We start from the raw sequence: 19984 nt of genomic DNA, 5'->3' as shown, positions 1-19984 counted from the left end.
AACCCCGCACCGTGTCTTCCCAACTCAGTGTCCACACCCCTGTAGGGTTTGCCCCCATTGTACTGAGGTGTCCCTAGGCACCCAACCATCCTGGTGTCAACAAGCCACCCAAGTGTGTGAGACAGCGCTGCCCACTAGAATAGGTGTATAGTTGGTTCACGTGGTGAGGTGAGGTACCTGCCGGGTGCTCCAGCACCTGGGCGCGCCGAGAGAAAGGAAGACAGGATTCGCTGATCCAGCGAAGGCGTTGTCCACGATGAGTCCACCTCCGCGTGGGGTGTCCCACCAAGAATAGTTTCTCTGCCTTTTAGAGGTGGTCTGGTGCCAGACCACAGGCAGCAAATGCTGGGTAGCTTCTGCTGTGTCCCTGACACTAGGGATGCTAAGTGGGGCAGTGTCCCTATCTAAGGGGCCTGTCCCTATGGTAGCCACAAACTGAGATGAGCCGGGGCCTAATAGGAAGGTATCTGGCCTAGTGCAGGTGCCACAGACACCTGCACACACAACCTACCCCTTCCTTGTCCCAGCTCTGACTAACGTGGCTGCAGCGCGCGAAATGTAGCAACTCTCAGAGCTTTTGGCTGGTTTCGCGCCATGTGATTGCAGCCCCTAGGCTGCTGGGAACTGTAGTTCCCTTGTGGAGGTTCCTGGCAAGGCTGCCGCTGTCGCGCCCCTACTGCGCATGTGCGAAACGTCCCTACACACCGACATGACGGCGCCCCCCGCAGAAGTAGTTGCCGGAGCCTCCGGCAAGCTGCTCCCTACTCCCCCGCAGTGCCACCCGCACCTGTCCCTTCCTCTGCTGCTAAGCGCGACCGTGCCGGAAGGTAAGGGAATACGGGGCACCAAGGGGACCCTGCTATACATACATACACATAGCCGTTGTATCTAAACACAGCCTGGCACATGCGTGTAGAACCGCAAGTCTCCAGTCTGGTCACCGTAACACTGGAAAGTTAAAGGTTAATTACTATTAAACCTGTTTTTCAGACACTTAAAGTCACATTTCCCTGCCACACCTAATTCTTAGTCGCCAAAAACAAGGGACATATATGACAATGTTAATTGTGTGATACTGCACCACTAAATAATAATAGCATGTTCTTGTATAGCGCTGCTAGTTTTATGTAGCGCTTTACAGAGACATTTTTACAGGCACAGGTCCCTGCCCCGTCGAGCTTACAATCTATGTTTTTGGTGCCTGAGGCACAGGGAGATAGTGACTTGCTCAAGGTCACATGGAGTCGACACCGGGAATTGAACCAGGTTCCCCTGCTTCAAACTGTCAGTGTTTTTACTCACTGATCCACTCCTCCCAAAGTATCAAAGGGTTAAATTATGGTAAGCCATAACCAAGCGCTGCACTGTGAGTGGGGAATTAAACAAATGGGTTATTGGTGCTGTACAGTATTGTAATACTTAACCATTTTCTGCCCACTCTGAGAGCATAGGGGTTAACCCGAATCACTTGCCCGGGAGGCTTGCTACACCTTTCTGTGCCACAGAACTACGCGTATCAGTTAGACGTTGTGTCCACTCTGACCACAATTGTATTGCATTTTATTTTAACTTTTAAGATATTTCTTCTTACCTTTTCCAACACTGATTTTTATTTTAAAATCGGGTGCTTTTTTCAGGAGATATAAGCATTTGAAATATTAACAGGATATATACATATATGCATATATACACACACACACACACACACACACACACACCTGCTCGGGCCATTTTCATCTGAAACAATGGGCATAACCAGCTCATTGAGCAAGATCATAACATTGAGTTAGACCAGTGATTCCCAACCTTTTTTTTTGTTTTGGAGGAACCCTTGAAGTATTTCGAAAAATCTCAGGGAACCCCTATCTGGCTGACACATATTAGGCTGCACTTATAGTGCTGTTGACGTCACGTCAAAACAAATGTATTGACGCCGTCACATGCGCTTATAGTAGGAGCGACAGGACGGCTTGGTCGCAATCGCTGGAAGTCACTTCAATTTGATTTTTCCAGTGACCGCAGCCTGACGTCAGCGTCACCAGCACTATAAGCGCGGCCTTAGGTTAATTTCACACCTCACGAGCCCCTATATTTCCCACCCTCTACCCATGTATTTCTCTCTCCCCTCTGTCTCACTCACTCGCTCCCCTCCCACCTCACATGTATTTATCTCCCCTGCGTCTCACTCTTACTCCCTCTTTTCCTCACTAACTACCCCCCTCTCTCCTCTCACTCGCCCCTACCTTCCGTCAATTACCCCACTCATTCAATCCCCTCCACAAAATACATACCAAAAAAACCCACACCGCAATACATAATAAAAATACCGCCCCCGCCAATACATATTAAAAAGACCCCCGAGGAGGCGCATGCGCGATGGCAGTGAGTATGGATGCATGATTCCAGTGCTCCATGCCCCGCTCATAATATAAAGAATTAAAATACCTTCACTCTATACTGAACTGCTAGAATTTAACTACCATAACTCTACTAAACTACCAGGATGTCAAAACGGGCAACAAAAACGCCGAAATCAAAGGGGCTCCCGCTATATTTTAACAGCGCAAGGAGCAGCGCGGCGGAGGCCATAATGGCGCCGAATTCAAATCAGGGCTCTGATTCGGAACGGGAGGGAGAGAAGGAGGACGGCGAGAACGCTGAAGACAGGCCAGTTAGGCTTGGCGATTTCAATCGTTTATATACCGACCTAAAAACCCTCTTGCAAGCAGAAATTAAAGAGCAGGGGAGGGAAATCTGTAGCTTGGGAGAGCGCACAGGTCGAGTTGAGACCCAACTTGACATCGTTACCACTGCAACCAAAAGCAATGCAAAAAAAACATCAGAGATGCAGATCCAAATTAATGACCTGAAAGAAAAGCAGGAAGACGCAGAAAATCGGGAGCGTCGCAATAATATAAGGATACGGGGGGTCCCTGAAGAAGTGGGGGATTGCGAGGAATTTGTCCTGAGATGGATGGGGGAATTGCTGCCGGATACCCCCAGGGAAAGACTGGAGATGGATCGCTGCCATAGAGCCCTGAGAACGAGGCCGACGCAGTCAGATCAACCGCGGGATATCATAGCGCGGCTGCACTTCTACAAGACCAGGGAGGCCATCCTCCAAAAGTCCCGCGCCACCCCTACAATTGAATTTGAAGGAGCAAAATTGCTCATCTTCCAGGACTTATCCCCCCTAACCTTGCTGCGACGCAGGGCCCTGCTCCCAATCACAAAAGTGCTGAGGGACAACAACGTCCGATACCGTTGGACTTTCCCTTTTGGTTTGTCTACCAGCAAAAATGGACGGGCCCTTCACATGAAGGAGATTGGGGAGGGAGTGGTGTTCCTCCAGAAATTAGGCCTCAAGGGGACCCCGCCAGTGCCGGTGGAAGAAGAAGAGGAGATCCCGGGCCCCAGCTGGGCAACAGCGGGACAAGCGCCCCGGTCTCCACGGAATAAAAGATGAGTTGCAACAAGGCAAAGTCTCTCTAAATAATCCTCAGTGTTGGGGTGTTAAGTTTCCCAGTTATCAGTTTTAAGTTCCCTGTTATATCGCTACGGACTTAAGCCCGCTTACATCACAGCAAGATCGAGCTTGATTTAAGGTTCCAGCTGGAGGGGCAAAAATCCTCGTTTTCCCACCTGTAAAAGACGCTGTACTCACCTGGACGAGAGAAACAGGAGGCCCAAAGATGGAGGCACCCACGAGGTGAGAGAAAAACCCAGCTTGGAACGCAGGAGCAGGAAACCACCATCAACCTGGAGGAGAGCGCGAACACAGCCGTTCTGGACGAAAGACGCTCCCAAAATGGCGGCGGCCGGATGTCCGGGCGCCAGTAGAGGAAGTGCGCGGGCGGCCATCTTGGAGGAGGCAGAAAGATCCTAAGGACGTCAGGAGGCGGCGACGAGCGTCACGCGGGCGACCCGGCCTGGCGGGATTTTCAATTTTCGCCGGTCCCAAGCGCCGCAACTGCAGGGGCAGCAGCAGCTGCAAGCGACACACCGCCGGAACGAAGAAGGCCCAGCGGACACACCCCGGGAGGGTACCCAAGGGTGGAAGGCCTAAGAGGGGGGGGGAAAGGAGTCCCACACAGGGCTATAAGGGAGGGAAGTTAAGATCAGCGGCGGAAGGCAGGATAGAATAAGGGTAAAGTAGGTGGAGCATATAAGAAGGCAGATATAGCCGGGGGGAGGCAGAGAGGGTGGAAGAGGTAAGGGAGTAAGCGGGGTGGGGCAAGAGGAAGGCATAAGGGAAGTGATGGAAACAGGAAGGAGACAGATGGAAGAAGCAAGTGGAGTAGCAGTAGAGAAGAGGGACGGGAGGGAGGAGGGTAAGGACAAGTGGTTATACCAGAGGGAAGAAGGGAGAGGAAGTATTGAGAGGGCAATAGCAAGTAAATGAGATACAGGGAAATGGAAAAGGTTAGAAAAGAGTTCGTCAGGGAAGGGAGTCCGAAGAGAAAATAGAAGGGAGAGATAGTACACCAAAGAACGTTCTCTAAGAGAGGTGGAAGATAAAGAGGCCACCCGTCCAGTTAGGGAAATAAAGGGCAAGGACGCAAGAGGTAGCACTTAATACTGTGGTTAGCGATAAACCCAGGAGTTATAAGTTATAAGTTATATAGGTATTGTGCAAGTTTTTGGTTTAGGAGCGGGGCGGGAGCTGAGGGATCTCTGCCTGCTCTGCGGTCCACATGGGCCAGGGGCTGGGAAGGGGTTATCCCAGCGAAGTCCTTTGGGAGGGAGGGGGTTCACGAAGTGAGATAACATCGGAGAGGGCCCAGTGGCAGGTGCCCAGCCCCCAAAGGCAATGGAATCTGAGCCAAGGTGGCGGGGCCACAGCTCGGAGGACACTAATTGTTTTTTGTTCTATGTGTGTCTTTCCCCATGTTTCCCTATTGTTTCCCCCCAACCCACAGGACCCACCATCCAAAGATCAGCGTGAGTGCTACAGGTCGGAGACGGCTCTTCCTCAGTCTCGGTTCCTGGCGAAACATACGCCTCCACCGCCCCCCTGCTGCAGGTTCAGTCCAAGTCAAGGATGAGTAACGATTTGATCTTTATTTCCCATAATGTCAAGGGATTCAACAACCCAATAAAGCGCAGAATTGCCTTCAGGGACTATGTTCGCAAAAAAGCGGATATAGTATTCGTTCAGGAGACACACTTCTCCAAGTCGAATCACCCCAACTACCTGGACAGGCACTATAGGACAATGTTCATGTCCTCTGCGAAAGTTAAGAAAAGAGGAGTGGCAATACTAATCCACCGCAGAGTGCCCTTCCAGGTAGTTAAAACATATAAAGATGTGGATGGACGCTATGTTATCGTCACGGGCACAATTAACAACCAAGAGGTCACTTTGAGCTCAATCTATGCCCCCTGCGAACAGACACCGCAATTCTTCACATCATTTTTTGATAAACTACACAAGGTGGCAATAGGTTGTATATTCCTGGCAGGAGACATGAACCGTACCCTAGACCCAGACTTGGACAGATGCACGGGACCTAACTTACCACAGAAACAAGACGTACTAACTATACATCAAGGGCTCCGTGATTGCCAGTTAATTGACATTTGGAGGGAACATCACCCCTCGGAAAGAGCATACACTTTCTACTCACACCCCCATAACAGATACAGTAGGATAGATTACTTCCTGGTCTCTAACAAAGCGGTCTCCATGGTCTCCCATTCTGGGATCCATGATATTTCATGGTCAGACCACGCACCAATTGAGCTGCGATGTGCTTTGCGGCTGCTGGACAGACCGGGGGCGAACTGGAAATTAAACGAGCTGCTGTTAAAAAATCCAACATCGGAGCGGGCGATAGGAGATAAAATTAAGGAATATTTCGAAATCAATACAGGAAGCGTATCTTCCCACTCTACTCTTTGGGAGGCCCATAAGGCGACCATGAGGGGACTCCTAATGAATTTAGCAGCACAAACCAAAAGAGCTAAGGAGTCCCAGATAAAAGATTTGCGAGAGAGACTAGCACACCTCTCCGCACTTCATAGTCTCAATAAACTGGGCGCTACCCTAAAGGAACTCTCTGACACTAAAACTAGACTCAATTTGTTGCTAAACTCCAGAGCCGAGAGGGAGTTGGCGTGGTCCAAGCGTAAGTTTTACGACAAAGCCAACAAGCCAGATACCTTACTTGCCAATAAATTACGTAACAAACTCCCTAATTATAGTATCTCCTCCATCCGCACCAAGGGAGGGGACCTTACCTCCGACCCTAGAAGAATTGTCGCGGAATTTAAAAATTTCTATGAAGTTCTCTATGATGGAGATAAGGTCAGCCACACACAGAAAATAGGAGAAAAAACCCAGAAGTTCCTAAAAGAGGCACGCCTTCCCAAATTGAGCAGGGCAGAAAGGGAGGCACTACAGAGTGACTTTACATTTGAAGAATTGTCAGAGGTTATAAAGGCCCTTAAACCAGCCAAAGCTCCGGGACCAGATGGTTTTTCAAATTTATATTACAAAAAATTCCTTAAAATACTAGCGCCACAGCTTCTAAAATTATTTAACGAAATTCTAGCGGGGGGCTCCTTTCCATCCCAGATGCTCCAGGCCTCAATCTCCCTGATCCACAAGCCAGGTAAGGACCCGGTAGACTGTAAGAGCTATCGGCCCATATCCCTGATTAATTCCGATGTGAAAATATTCTCTAAACTATTAGCTAACAGGGTGGGCATTGTCCTACCAGGGCTAATCCACCCGGATCAGGTGGGATTTATTGGAGGAAGGCAGGCGGCAGACAACACAAGACGGATCATAGATTTGATCGATCTGGCCAATAAAAAGAATATCCCGTCTATGCTGTTGAGTCTGGATGCTGAGAAGGCCTTCGATAGGATCGATTGGTCCTATCTGAGGGCAGTACTAGGAGCATTCGGTTTCGAGGGACGCCTCCTAGAAGCCATCTTGGCCCTGTATAAAGGCCCCACAGCTAGGGTGCGCCACCAGGGCTTCCCATCGGAGCAATTTAACATCTGTAGCGGGACGCGACAGGGGTGCCCCCTGTCCCCTCTGCTGTTTGCATTATGTATAGAACCCCTGGCGGCTCATATTCGCCTAAGCCCAGATATATTAGGGATAGACGTAGGGGACCAATCCCATAAAGTGGCATTATACGCTGATGACGTGATACTGACCCTGTCGAAGCCGCTCACTTCCCTGCCCAATGTCTTTGAGATTCTGGGAGCGTTCAGCCTCATTTCCGGGTTCAAAATTAACCAGACGAAGTCTGAAGCCCTAAATATTAGTCTCCCGCGCCCAATGGAGAAATTACTTGAACTAAATTTTAATTTTAAATGGCAAGCCTCCTCTATCAAATACTTAGGTATCCAAATTACCAAGACATATGACTCATTATACAAAGCAAATTATCCCAAATTATTCCAAGCTTTAAGAGAGGACCTGAGGGTGTGGGCGGGGTTTGGAATTTCCTGGTTTGGACGAATTCATAGCATTAAGATGAATCTCCTGCCAAGGGTGCTTTACCTGTTCCAGGCCCTGCCAATACCATTGGTGCGGGCAGATATCCTCGCCTTACAGTCAAAGATCATGAAATTCATTTGGCACAAGAAGAGTCCACGAATTGCTAAGAGTATACTAACCAGGCCCACGATTAGAGGGGGACTAGTGGTACCTTGCTTGATGGCATATTACAAAGCAGCAAGATTAGGTCAGATTGTCCAGTGGCACCTTGACCCGTCCCTGCGGAGATGGGTGGCACTGGAGAAAACCTGCTGTGCTCCAATAGAGTTGAATAATTTAATTTGGCTGCCAAAACGCTGCGACAACACAGTGGGAGTGCTGCTACGGACCATGGTGAACTCTCTGGCGGTGTGGAGGAGTTCCAAACTTAAACATAAACTAACGACAAAACACTCCTTGATGACCCCGCTATTCGATAACCCAGATTTCGCCCCGGGGATGGCCGGAGGGCGGCACTTTAAAATTTGGATACAGTCGGGATATAAGCGACTAATGAATCTGAAGGGGCCTCAGGATATTAAAACATTCGAACACGTCAAATCAGAAAAAGGCCTTCCAAACACTGAATTATTCCGCTACCTTCAGATAAGAGCATTCTATAACAAATTTCCAATTAGACCAGCTAGGACCAATTTTGAGCAGCTGTGTTCCAGAGCAACGGACACACGGGGACTTACCTCTAGATTATACCGGGAAGTGATCTGTCCAAGTGGACCTGACGTCGACAAACTGAACTACATGACTAAATGGGAGACAGACCTAGGGGAGACTTTAGAGGACAAAGACTGGGAGTGGATCTTGCAGGCGGCGGCCAAAAGCTCCATCTGCTCGACGTTAAAAGAGAACGCATATAAAGTCATGATGCGCTGGTATCACACCCCATTACGTCTGTCTAAATTCGTCAGCGGGTATTCCCCGCTCTGCCCAAAACAGTGCGGGGAATCAGCAGACCTAGTCCACATGCTGTGGTCCTGCCCGAAGGTACTCCCGATTTGGGAGAGCATTAGAGCTTGGGCACAAGGTATCCTCGATTTAGAGGTTCCCCTGGACCCGTGGCTGTTCTTACTGGGCAGACGGGCCCGGGGGCTGCCAAAATCGGCACACAAATTGGTGGCACATATGGCCACAGCCACTAGGTGCGAGATCGCAGCAGTGTGGATACAGCAAGATCCACCAGTCTTCCCCAAAATTCGAAACAGATTATGGCAAGTTTGCCAGATGGAACAGTTGACTAGCTGGGTCAACGACTCTGGCCGAAATTTCTTAAAAGTGTGGGAGCCATGGCTCACCCAATCCGACATCCCCGGGGTAGATGCCAGCACAATTTTGCAATAATAAGTACAAGTGCGTTCTCTGGTGACGGAGCGGAACATACTATAACATAGGCACGTAACAGGTAGGATCCCCTCGACTATTAAATCCAGAACCAAGAGGAGGAGTCGTCAGGTGTCTCAAAGAAGGGCGCAGCACGGACCAAAAGCAGACCTTCCACTACCGAAGAACACGGTGGCAGTCCATTCCCCCCCCCCTACCCCCCCTCCTTCTCCCTCCTTGTTGTTTTTTTCCTCTGTTGTCTAGTCTTTGGTCAGGTGAGTCAGGTTTGTCTAGTCTTGTGAGTGCATGTTGTAAGTCCCTTACTGCTTTTGAGTGATTTTACCCTTGATTGTGAGAGCGAAAAGGGTAAACCTCGGGGGGTTTCAAATTGTTTTATTATGGGATGTGGCATAACGTACCTGTTGTGAAACCCAATAAAAATTTTGAAGTTGAAAAAAAAAAAAAAAAGACCCCCACCGCCCCAATACATTTTAAAAAGACTCCCGCCGCCTCAATACATTTTTAAAGAACCCTCCCCCCCCCACCCCCTATACATATTTTAAAAAAATTGGGCCGCACGGGTAAAATCATCATCATCCTCATATACCCACCCCCCTGCATCTCCCATCTCCCTCTCTCCCCACCATATGCCTACCTCAGGAGGCGGCTGCGGGCAGGGGACGGTTGCGGGGAGGCAGCGGGGGTGACTGCAGACACGCGCTCGTTAGCAGCAGGCACCGGAAGTGCCACACTGCTAGAGTGGCGGTGAGCAGGCTCTGGGGAGGGGGGAGAGCCGGGTGGAGGGGGAGAGGCAGGAAAGATGTTGAGGGCGGCTAGGAGGAACCCCTGCGACTGCTCCACGGAGCACAAGGTTACACGGAACCCTGGTTGAGAATCACTGAGTTAGACTCCGGCTTCTGGTGGGATTGCTGCTTTAAATTATCAGATTTTACTTGGATTTTCACTGTTTGGATGTTTACCTTTTATTGGTGTTTTGAGATGTCACGAAAGCAGGAAGCAGAAGCAAAGGAAGGATGAGGGGGCAGAAATGACAAAGTGAAATCTGTGCCAGATGTCACTCCTATAGCTGCATGCTAACCCCGGGTCATTTATTGTATATTTAATTTGTGCTAAGACTGTCAGTCAATTGATTCATTTTCTTTTAGTAATATATATTTTAAAAATGGGCATTTCAAAAATGATGGATATTTTGTAAATGTATATATTTTTTTATATTTGTCTTATTTTATCTTGAGTAAAAAAAATCGATTTATTTGAAAGTTTGGACTGAAAAGGCCAATATGTCACCAGATAATGGAGAATATCTTTAAACAAAATGTCATGACTACCAAGTACAGTAGAACATGCTACTTTAATATGTGGTATCTCGGCACTTCAAATACCCGCAAATATTCTCCTACTTGAATGTTTACTTTAAAAAATCACTATGGTAGGCATAACAAAAGTATGTGCCCTACAAGATATTTTGTTATTTCTGCCTTCTCTGTATTTTAAGTAATAACTAGACATTAAACATAGTTATTGTGGGTTAAAAGTGACAAAATAATAGTGTTCATTCCATAATAATAGTAATAATAGCATGTTCTTGTATAGCGCTGCTAGTTTTACGTAGCGCTTTACAGCGACATTTTGCAGGCACAGGTCCTTGCCCTGTGGAACTTGCAATCTATCTTTGTGCCTGAGGCACAGGGAGATAAAGTGACTTGCCCAAGGTCACAAGGTGCCGATACCGGGAATAGAACCAGGTTCCTCTGGTTCAAACTCCGTGCCACTCATTGTCTTTACTCACTGAGCCACTCCTCCCTTATATAAGATGAGGTTGTATAAGGCAGTATACAGGCATACCCCGCATTAACGTACGCAATGGGACCGGAGCATGTATGTAAAGCGAAAATGTACTTAAAGCTGCAGTTCAGGCTCCCGTTTTTTTGTTTTTGTTTTTTTTCTAACTTCAATAGTTTTATCTGGGCAATCTCTACTTACCTAAAAAACTGCATAGCTGCCGGTTAATTCGTTCCCCATCAATTGATCGGCAAAGTTTGGCGACATCTTTAAATATGGGGAATGTAAATCGTTGCTATAGGAACAAGCATGCTTGTTAAAATAGAATACAAGAAAATTGGTCTTTCAAAGTTGTTGTTTTTTTTAAACAGAAAATGCTAAAAGTATTTTTTCTTACTACAGAACTGATTTATTAAAAAAAACACACATGCAGGATATTGCCTGAACTGCAGCTTTAAAGTGAAGCACTATCTTTTCCCCACTTATCGATGCATGTATTGTACGGCAGTCGTCATATACGTGCATAACTGATGTAAATAATGCATTTGTAACAGGCTCTATAGTCTCCCGGCTTGCGCACAGCTTTGGTACAGGTAGGGAGCCGGTATTGCTGTTCAGGACTTGCTGACAGGCGCATGCCCGAGCTGCCGTTTGCCTATTGGGCGACATGTCCTTACTCTTGAGTGTCCTTACTCGTGAGTGTCCTTACTCGTGGGCTTACTTAAACTGGGGTGCGCCTATAATCACTTGTAGACAGGCGATTTAAATAATGTTTTTTTAAATACATCTTCAGAATTTGGCAATATGATTGGTTAGTAAGCAGCTCTCTACCAGTTTGCTCGGTATCTGTGAAACCATGGATTTTGTTTGTGGGGTGGCAATAGAGCATTGCGGTAGTTCAGTTATACCCAACAGTCCAGCCTAAGAGGAAGATGGAGTAGAATTCTATGGAAGGTTAGAGATAAAGTGGTTAGTTAAACTTTGTACACCAGGCTCAATTGCATGCCTCATCGTTCATTCATATGGATGAACAAAACTTCTCACTAAATCCAAAGAGTTATATTTTCTAAAAAAGAAAAAAGTATGAAGTATTTGGTGTATTATTTTGATGGACCCTCTGGTGTCGGAGTGAATTCTAAGCGGCCAAATTTGGATTGTTGTGTAACATATTGGGATGTCAAACAGTAAATCAAATTGTAAATATGCTTTGACATATGTTCTAGATGAGTCTTTAGTGTAACACTCTGTAATTCATAATTGTAACAAAACTATACAGATGGAACTCTTGGTTTGGGCCCTCTCTCTTTGCGGGTCCCATACGGCATCCTCTCCTGCACCGCGGAGTCCCAGCATCCAGACTAATGGCCCATCGGATTAACAGAAGAAGGGTCCCTGCGTTTAAATGGGACTCGTGATGTGTGAATCCTACCAGGCTGCAACAGTCTGTAAGAGAAGCGCAGTAAGAGAGCGACTGAATCAGCTACTCTCCCTGCGCATCTCTAACAGGCAATCGCAGAGTTTTAATTTTCATTGTAGCAGGGGGTCTCCGGAGCTGAATCGTTATGGGGTGACAGTATCCCCACCATATTTAAATTCTCCAGTGTCACGGCCCACGTGAACGGGAGATTTAAACATAGGGGGATACCGGCACCCCATACTGGGGTCTGTAACTCGGGAAGCTGGGGTCCCCGGACCTGAAATCAATGTGATTCAGCTCTGGAGACACCCTGCTACAATAATGTTGTTATTAAAATAACAAAAAAGCAGCTTAATTACCTTGGCTGCTAACCGCTAAGGCAATGAAGGGGTTAAGCCAGAGTACCTGGTTTATTGGGGCTAGAGGGGATGGGTGAAGGGGGTAGTTGCCCAAGGGTGGGTGGTTAGGCCTACCGGGAAGGTTGCGGGATTGATTAACCCCTTCATTAACTTAGCGGTAGTAACTGCTATGGTAATGAAAGGGTTAACCCATCCTACTACCCACCCGCGAGGCCTAACCACCCACCCTGGGGCAAATAACCCCTTAACCTCCTCTACCCCAAATAAACCAGGTACTCTAGCTTAACCCCTTCATTGTGCTAAGGTAATGAAGCTGCTTTTATTTTAATATTATTGTAGCAGGGGGTCTCCGGAGCTGGACCACATTAATTTCATTTCCGGAGACCCTCTGCTTCCTGAGTTTCAGGCCCGGTATGGGGGGCCGGTATCCCCCTGCTTCGTTTTAAATCTCCCGGTCACTGGGCCGTGGCGCGGGAGAATTTAAACATGGCAGGGATGCTGGCACCCCATAACAGGGCCTGAAACTCAGGAAGCAGGGGATCTTCGGACCTGAAATTAATGTGATTTTAGCTCCGGAGACCCTCTGCTACAATAATACTGTATGTTATTAAAATAAAATAAAAGCCTCGCGATCGCCTGTTACAGGAGTGCAGGAAGAGTGACCGTCTGTTACAGGCAGGAGCAGCCCGGTAAGATTCACACAGCACGAGTCCCATTTAAATGCAGGGACCCCCGCTGTGTTAATCCGATGGGCCATTACAGCATACTATGGACAGTGCTGCGGAGTGTTTCCGATGTGCTCTAGAATTTCCAGAGGACGGTGAGCCATAAAGAAAGGTTACATCTTTATCCATGCAGCTGTGTTGAAAATAAGGCATATGAAACATATTTCCATATGTACGTGTATACCACAGGTTTTATTTGATAAGGTAGGATGAATAATCCTCAAATTAATCGCAGGGATAAAATGACGCCTCTGACATGCTTAACATTTATTCTATCTTCACATTTTTCCTTGGTTTGCTAAAACTATTTCCGTGTGTGACTGGACTGTTCCTGTTTTGGCCTCTTGGTTGCGAAAGCAGTGACTAGGCTAGCCATTTCAAAGAATGCCAGAGACATTGCACACTTTAGATTTGCAAACTTTATGCAGTTAATTAAAACAATACTATTTTTAATTATACTAATTTATGTATTGTCCCCCTTTTCTGGCATATACATTTTCCAATGTGTGTTCTGGATTTTTGCTTTATAACGTCTCCATGTTTAATGGCAGGCTGGCACTCAAACAGTAAATGGGTTTATTATGAGGTCATCAACCTTGATAAAGGTCCAGCTGGGGACTGAAACATTGAACCCTCACATTAAACCCAATTACTGTTTATACTGTAAGTGCCAGTCTGCTATTATGATGCCTACTTATGTGGGTGTGCACCTCAGCCTTTGTTGTATTGGAGTGCTCAGTGCTGTATACTATTATTATATGTTTTTTACTATTGTGGAGTCCATCTGTTGTATTTTTTAATTACGTGAGTGATTTTTTTAAATTCTGTATTTGCACTCCAGAAAATAACTAAAATCTCCTTTTACACTATGTGTGTCTGTCTCACAATGGTTCCAGCTGCGAGATTGGCACAATTCCTCACATTTATTTGAACTGTCCACTCAGTTGGTCTAAATGTGCATAATTGCGCTGCTAGGTATCCCATTGAACCTCTCGATTTTTCTTATTGCTCACAATCTTCATAAAATGCCCGTATTCTTTGATTCATATTACTGGTTATTCTAGCGAGGGAAGCTACTAAGAAATAAGTGTGTGTATATATCTCTCTATCTCTCAATCACTTTCTCCAGGGTTTTTACACCTTTTTAATCAAAGGTATATCTATTATTTAGATGGTATAGTAAAATGGTCCAGCTATTTAATGCAAAATATCTACAGACGGGGATTGCATACATTTTTATGTGAAACATTTTTCTAAATACAGGAATAAGCATGTCAATATTTGTTTTGAAGTACAGTACAGCTAGTTTTTTCTTAATACTATTCGGGCAATTCTAAATTCTTTGATGAAAATTACTCCAAACCTCATAATCCTTCACAAAGCCTATGATCAGTGAGGTGAAGCAAAGTAGCATTTCTAATTTTCCTCAGTCTCCCGCAGCTAACAGATTTGTATAGGGTTAGTATCTGTTTATTGCAGGATAACAATGTAGCTGTGGTATACTGTTTACAAGTTTGACCTTGAATAAGTCTCTTTATCTTCCTGTTCTTTAGATAATAACATTTAAGCAGTCCCATGGAGCTACTTATTTTTGGGTTGTAATAAAGTTGGCGTTAAAGCACTTGGTCATCTCATATAACATGCATTTATTTTTTTTATATATATATATAACCTTTTTGTCACCCAACTTATTATATTTTCTAACTTGAACTCACATAATCTAGCATTACAGCATGTAAGGTGCTCTACCATTTCTAACACTTCCCACCCCCTCTCCTTGAGTCTTATCACACGTGACTCTCACGTGGAAGCATGGAAAGTACTTGGAGAGGTTCCCCTCGCGGCTACTTTGTCAGACTATGACCCTGGGGAGGCTACAGCATAAGGTTTCACTCTGCAATTGCTGCCAAACTATTCTGATCCAATGGATGCTGCCACAACTAAGGACCAGATCCACGGTCCCTTATCAAAATTGGTAACGGACGTTGGTGTCCCTGAATTTAACGGCGATTCACAAAGCTTATTGTATGCAAAAACAACGACTGTTGGGGGCCATCATTAGAATATGACCAATGCGGTGGTAGCCAGCTAACGCCGGATATGACACTTGAGCTCTTGAGAGGAATAAAGAGGTCGCCCATCATTAATGACCTATCAGAAATTAGTTAGCAATAGTTTATTTCGGAAGCATCTTGTCTGTTAGATCTATTGTTCAGTTGGTGGCCTCCAGGTGTGCTTTCTGACTTCGACCTTGTTTAGCAGATTTAGCTTCCTGAATAATTTGTATGTTCGCCTGTTTTGAAGGTCAACTGTTTGGTAGAAGGTTGGATATTGGGTACCATCATAGATAGAGCTTCAGTGGGGGGGAAATATCTTTTTGTTACTCCAAGAAAGATTGATAAAGTTTACTGGTTCTACACTACAGCATGATCAGTCAACTTTAAGAGATATGAGAGCTTACAGACCTGGAAGAGGATATTGAAGGTCATCATCTTGGAGATGGGGCCAGAGCAACCCTTCCCCACCTATTTCCAACCACCCCCCTTCCTTCTTTTTTTTTTTTTTCCTTTTGCCGTGATCCTTCATTTAGAAGCTCATGCACATTCACGTTAGATGAAGGGAGTCCAATGGTCCTCTTTTGGCAGCAGAATACCCTGTTTCCAAAACACTGACTCCAATTTCAGATTTGTGGGTAGGTAGGTATAATACACAGAGGATATTTTCTAGAGTTCAAAAAGTTACCCGGAATGATGTTCCGAGCTGCAAGAAATAAGGAGGCCACTTTAGCTTTAAGGAAAGCATAATTAATTTATTAAACGACACAGGAATTAAGTCCATTCTGTTAAACTATAGGTTTCAGGGATGATATTCCATAAGTTTTTTTTGGTATGAAAAAAGAACAGTACATTCAGAGCAGTTTTAGATTTCAAAAAGGTCAGCAGATTTCTCGAGGTACTGTAAGAAAGTTCAGGATGGAACCGCTGAGCATGATTATTGTGGCAGTAAACCAAAGAGATTGGATCATGTCGGTGGAACTCAAAGATGCCTACTTTCACATCCCAATAGCCAGCAGTCATCAAAGATATCCAACATTTGCCAGTGAACAACAGCAAAGTCACCTTGTTCCATTACATATCTAGCTAAGGTTCTTGGGCGTACAGTTCAATATGTCAGGAGTCGCTGTTATTTTTCCCTGTAACAAAAGATAAAGATGTACAGAAACAAAGATTTGGCTGCAGTCTCTACATTATATGAAGCTAATGGGCATTCTGCCTTCTACCATTTTAGGTTATCAAATAGGCAAGGTGGCATATGAGATTGTTTCCAATACATTTTATTCATCAATGGGACAAACAAAGAAGAGATCCTCTTCAGAAAATGTGTCTTTCAGAGCATGTAAAAGATTATCTATGGTGGAAACAAGAGGAGCTTTTAAAACAAGGCTTTTCTCCGAGAGATTAAGAGTGAACTTTGCTCACCACAGATGGGGTGCTCAACTCTGTTCTCATTCAGCCCAAGGAAAATGGGCCATAGTACATCAGGAGACACCAGCAAATATCTTCGAGATAAGAGCAGTAATGCAGGCGACAAAGGGAAGAGGTTTTTTTAAAAAAAAAAAGAGCAGACGGTAACATCCATAAGAAAACAAAGCAGAATAAGAAGTCTGGTTTTGCAGTGGTACCAGGAAAATGGACCCTGTCAGGCATCTCACAGATTTTCCAAAAATGGGGATTGTCCCAAATAGATCTAATGGCATCAACCACAAACAAAAAGCTGAAATGGATTTTGGCTGTCTACCAATCTTTTCTACATTTCATGGTTTGTCGATTTGGAAGTGACGCACATCCGCAGCGCAGCTATTGTGGGCACACTTGATGCATCACGGGAGAACGCCGACGGAAGCCGGGTAACCCTACGTGTAACAGGAGATCAACAGGAGCCTCTTCCCGGACGGTCTGTAGCCCTATCTTCGATTTGGCGCCAGCACTCGGGAGCTCCAGGATTTGCATAGAGGATTCCAGGTATTGATTTTAGTACCGCTGGATCAAGGGGATGCAGAAGTGAGGACTGGGAACCACGCAATGGAACAGGGAAGTAGAGGTTTTGTTTATTACAGCTTCACTTATCCCACCTAGTTCCCCAACATATGTCCATCTTTCCCCTCCGGTTTCCTCTATTATCTTCGTCATATCGTGACATACTTCACCACTTACCTGTTTGATGCTGCAGATGTTAATCCACACATTACTCCGATTTATATTTTTCTGGACATTATTCTGGGTATATTCAGACTTGTTCTGGTTACCTTTATTGAAGCTGTTTTTTGGAGCTGTTAGTAGTTCTCACCTCTACTCACAAACAAAAAGCTGTTCAAGAACGTCACCCAGATGCTTCTTGTGCAAACACTCTCTTTCAAATGGAAATTCCATTTAGCCTACGTATTTCCTCCAATACCTCAAATAGTAAGGGCTCAGTAAAATATTGCAGAGGTAGTGGATATTGCCCCATTTTGGCCTTCGGAACATACCTTGCATATTACAGGAGCAGCTTTGGAAAGTACCAGTATCCGCAGATCTTTCACAGGGGTCAATTCAGCACCCCAAACCAGAGGCTTTGGCGGCGTGGCAGTTGAGCAGAGCTTGTTACAAATAAAGTGTTATCCAGTCAAGTTGTGAAAACTTTGATTCAAGAAAGATCGCCTACCTCCAGAATTCTATTACAGAATTTAGCAGCAATTTCATCAGCAAAGCAGTCTCTGGGATTGATTAGTTAAATCCATCCACTGCATCAACTGTAGACTTTTTACAGAAGTGATTTGATCCTGGGTTCGGTGGCAGTTCCCTAAAAGTCCTTTCAGCACTTTCAGTTTTAATGGGCAAACAATTGGCCACACTGGATCTAATGGCATGGTTTTTTTTTTTTTCCCAAGCTATACGTAGAATAATGCTGCAATTTAGGGTACCTCCTCCCTCATAGGATCTAACCCTAGTTCTACAAGCTCTCACTAAATTCTCTTTTGAACTACTTCAACAAATCTCCCTTGTGACAAACTATTTCGACGGCTGTCACTTCAGCCCGCAGAATTCATGAGTTACAAGCTCTATTGATAAAAGAACCCTTTCTGTTATTCCATTAGGACAAAGTTGTCCTTAGACCAGTGCTGCAATTCCTGCCAAAGGACCTATCCTTATTTCACCTAAATCAGTTTACCTCCCTTCTGTCCGAAACCAGGAAATAAGAAAGAACAAAGTCTCTATTCCTTAAATGCCTAAAGCATTATCTTTCAAAAACAGTTTAGTAATTTCAGGGGGGGGGGGGGGGATAAAGGACCAGGCTGCCTCAAATGCCACTATCGGTCACTGGATTGTTTTGGGCATTTAGAAGGCATATATATCGTTCAAGGTAGGCAGATTCCAGAAGGTTTAAGAGCTCTTTCCACCAGATTTCTGACCACATCCTGGGCAGCGAAGGCTCAAGCTTCTCCTATAGTATTATGAAGGGCAGCAATATGGGCTTTCATTACTACCTTCATTAAACTCTTCCAGTTGAATATCTTGGCCTCCGCAGATGCATGCTATGGTCGAGTAGTACCCCAAGCAGGTTGTACATTGAAATAATTGAAAAATGTAAGCAGCACCACAGTGTCATGTGGTTTGTGTCCTCATTTAAAAAAAACATCCCAGTTTGGTACTGCTTAGGCACATCAACTGCCATGAATATGCCCAGGAAAATAGTAAATACAATTTTCAATCTTACAGTAATTGTCTTTTCCTGGGAACTTCTCCATTGCAGTGCTCACCAATTTCCCAGCCCAAGTATTGTGACGTATTGGCGTGTACATTTTATATGTTTTGGCTTAGGAATTACACGACTACCTGTGGAGCAGAGGTGTGGCTATTTATAGGACCTCCTACAGGTTGAATGTTTTCAGTCCTACCCAAGCTAGCCAGTTGTTTTTTTTTTTCCACACACATTTTTATAAAATCAGTAATTTCTGTCTTTTAAGACACACGTTCCTTCCTACCCGAGTAGTGACACATCTTCCACTGCTTTTATGTGTGTAGGTAAATACATTTTTGTAGAAAGATGCATAATCCCTGACATACTGACCTTAGAATATGTCACTGAGCCTGGCTTCCCCTGGGTGTGCTGTTTCACATTATTTATGCCTTTTTTCCTGGTGTTATTTTATGTTCTCAATGTGTTGTTATGCTGACAGAGGTTGGTTCCTATGAATAATACTTGGTTAAAATGATCTTTCACTACCTTTTTGGAGTTTGTGATGACAAGACGCACAATGCAAAATTGTACATCTGTTATTGACCCTCTCTGGGGATTTAGAGGAATAAAATGCTTACTTTCTTTCCACTGTTGCTTCAATTCTGCTATGGAAATGCAAATACATGATTTTCTTTTTTTATAGTAACTAGCAAGATTACCACATGCAGGTTTTGAACTTGAGTCTGTGTAACACCACTTTTTTTTTGCTATACCTCACACCAGTGGTGCGCTTACAGAGACCCCACGCTCTTCCCCACAACATTTAAATTAAATGCCGGGGGAGCGCACAAGGCCTTTTACCTTGTCTCCTGCGGTACAGTGACGTAAAATTACGCTAGCAAAAAGGTCGATATATCGAGATAACACTCATGTATGTGTATTATAGATAATGTAATAGGCCTCCCAAACCTGGGTGGTCAGGCCTATATTTGTAGTACCGGTACCACGTTGGATCTTGTGTATAGTCGCTGTAAGTTGCAGGCCTGTACTTCGCAGTCTCACTCCGACTCTCTGCAGCTGTTTTCTCCGATGATCAGCTCTTCAGTCTTCACGTGGGACACGTGTAGGT

The 19984-nt window shown here is 45.2% G+C and overlaps 1 protein-coding gene across 1 annotated transcript in view; it reads left to right on the top strand.

Annotated features, from left to right (window-relative positions):
- TMEM167A (transmembrane protein 167A) overlaps window positions 1-19984 on the top strand; it is a 43224-nt gene that overhangs the window by 1103 nt on the left and 22137 nt on the right. The window lies entirely within an intron of this gene.

Source organism: Ascaphus truei, chromosome 1 (assembly GCF_040206685.1).
Source record: "Ascaphus truei isolate aAscTru1 chromosome 1, aAscTru1.hap1, whole genome shotgun sequence".
NCBI lineage: Eukaryota > Metazoa > Chordata > Amphibia > Anura > Ascaphidae > Ascaphus > Ascaphus truei.
The sequence above is the reverse complement of the archived record's forward strand: the minus strand, read 5'-3'. Positions and strand labels throughout refer to the sequence as shown.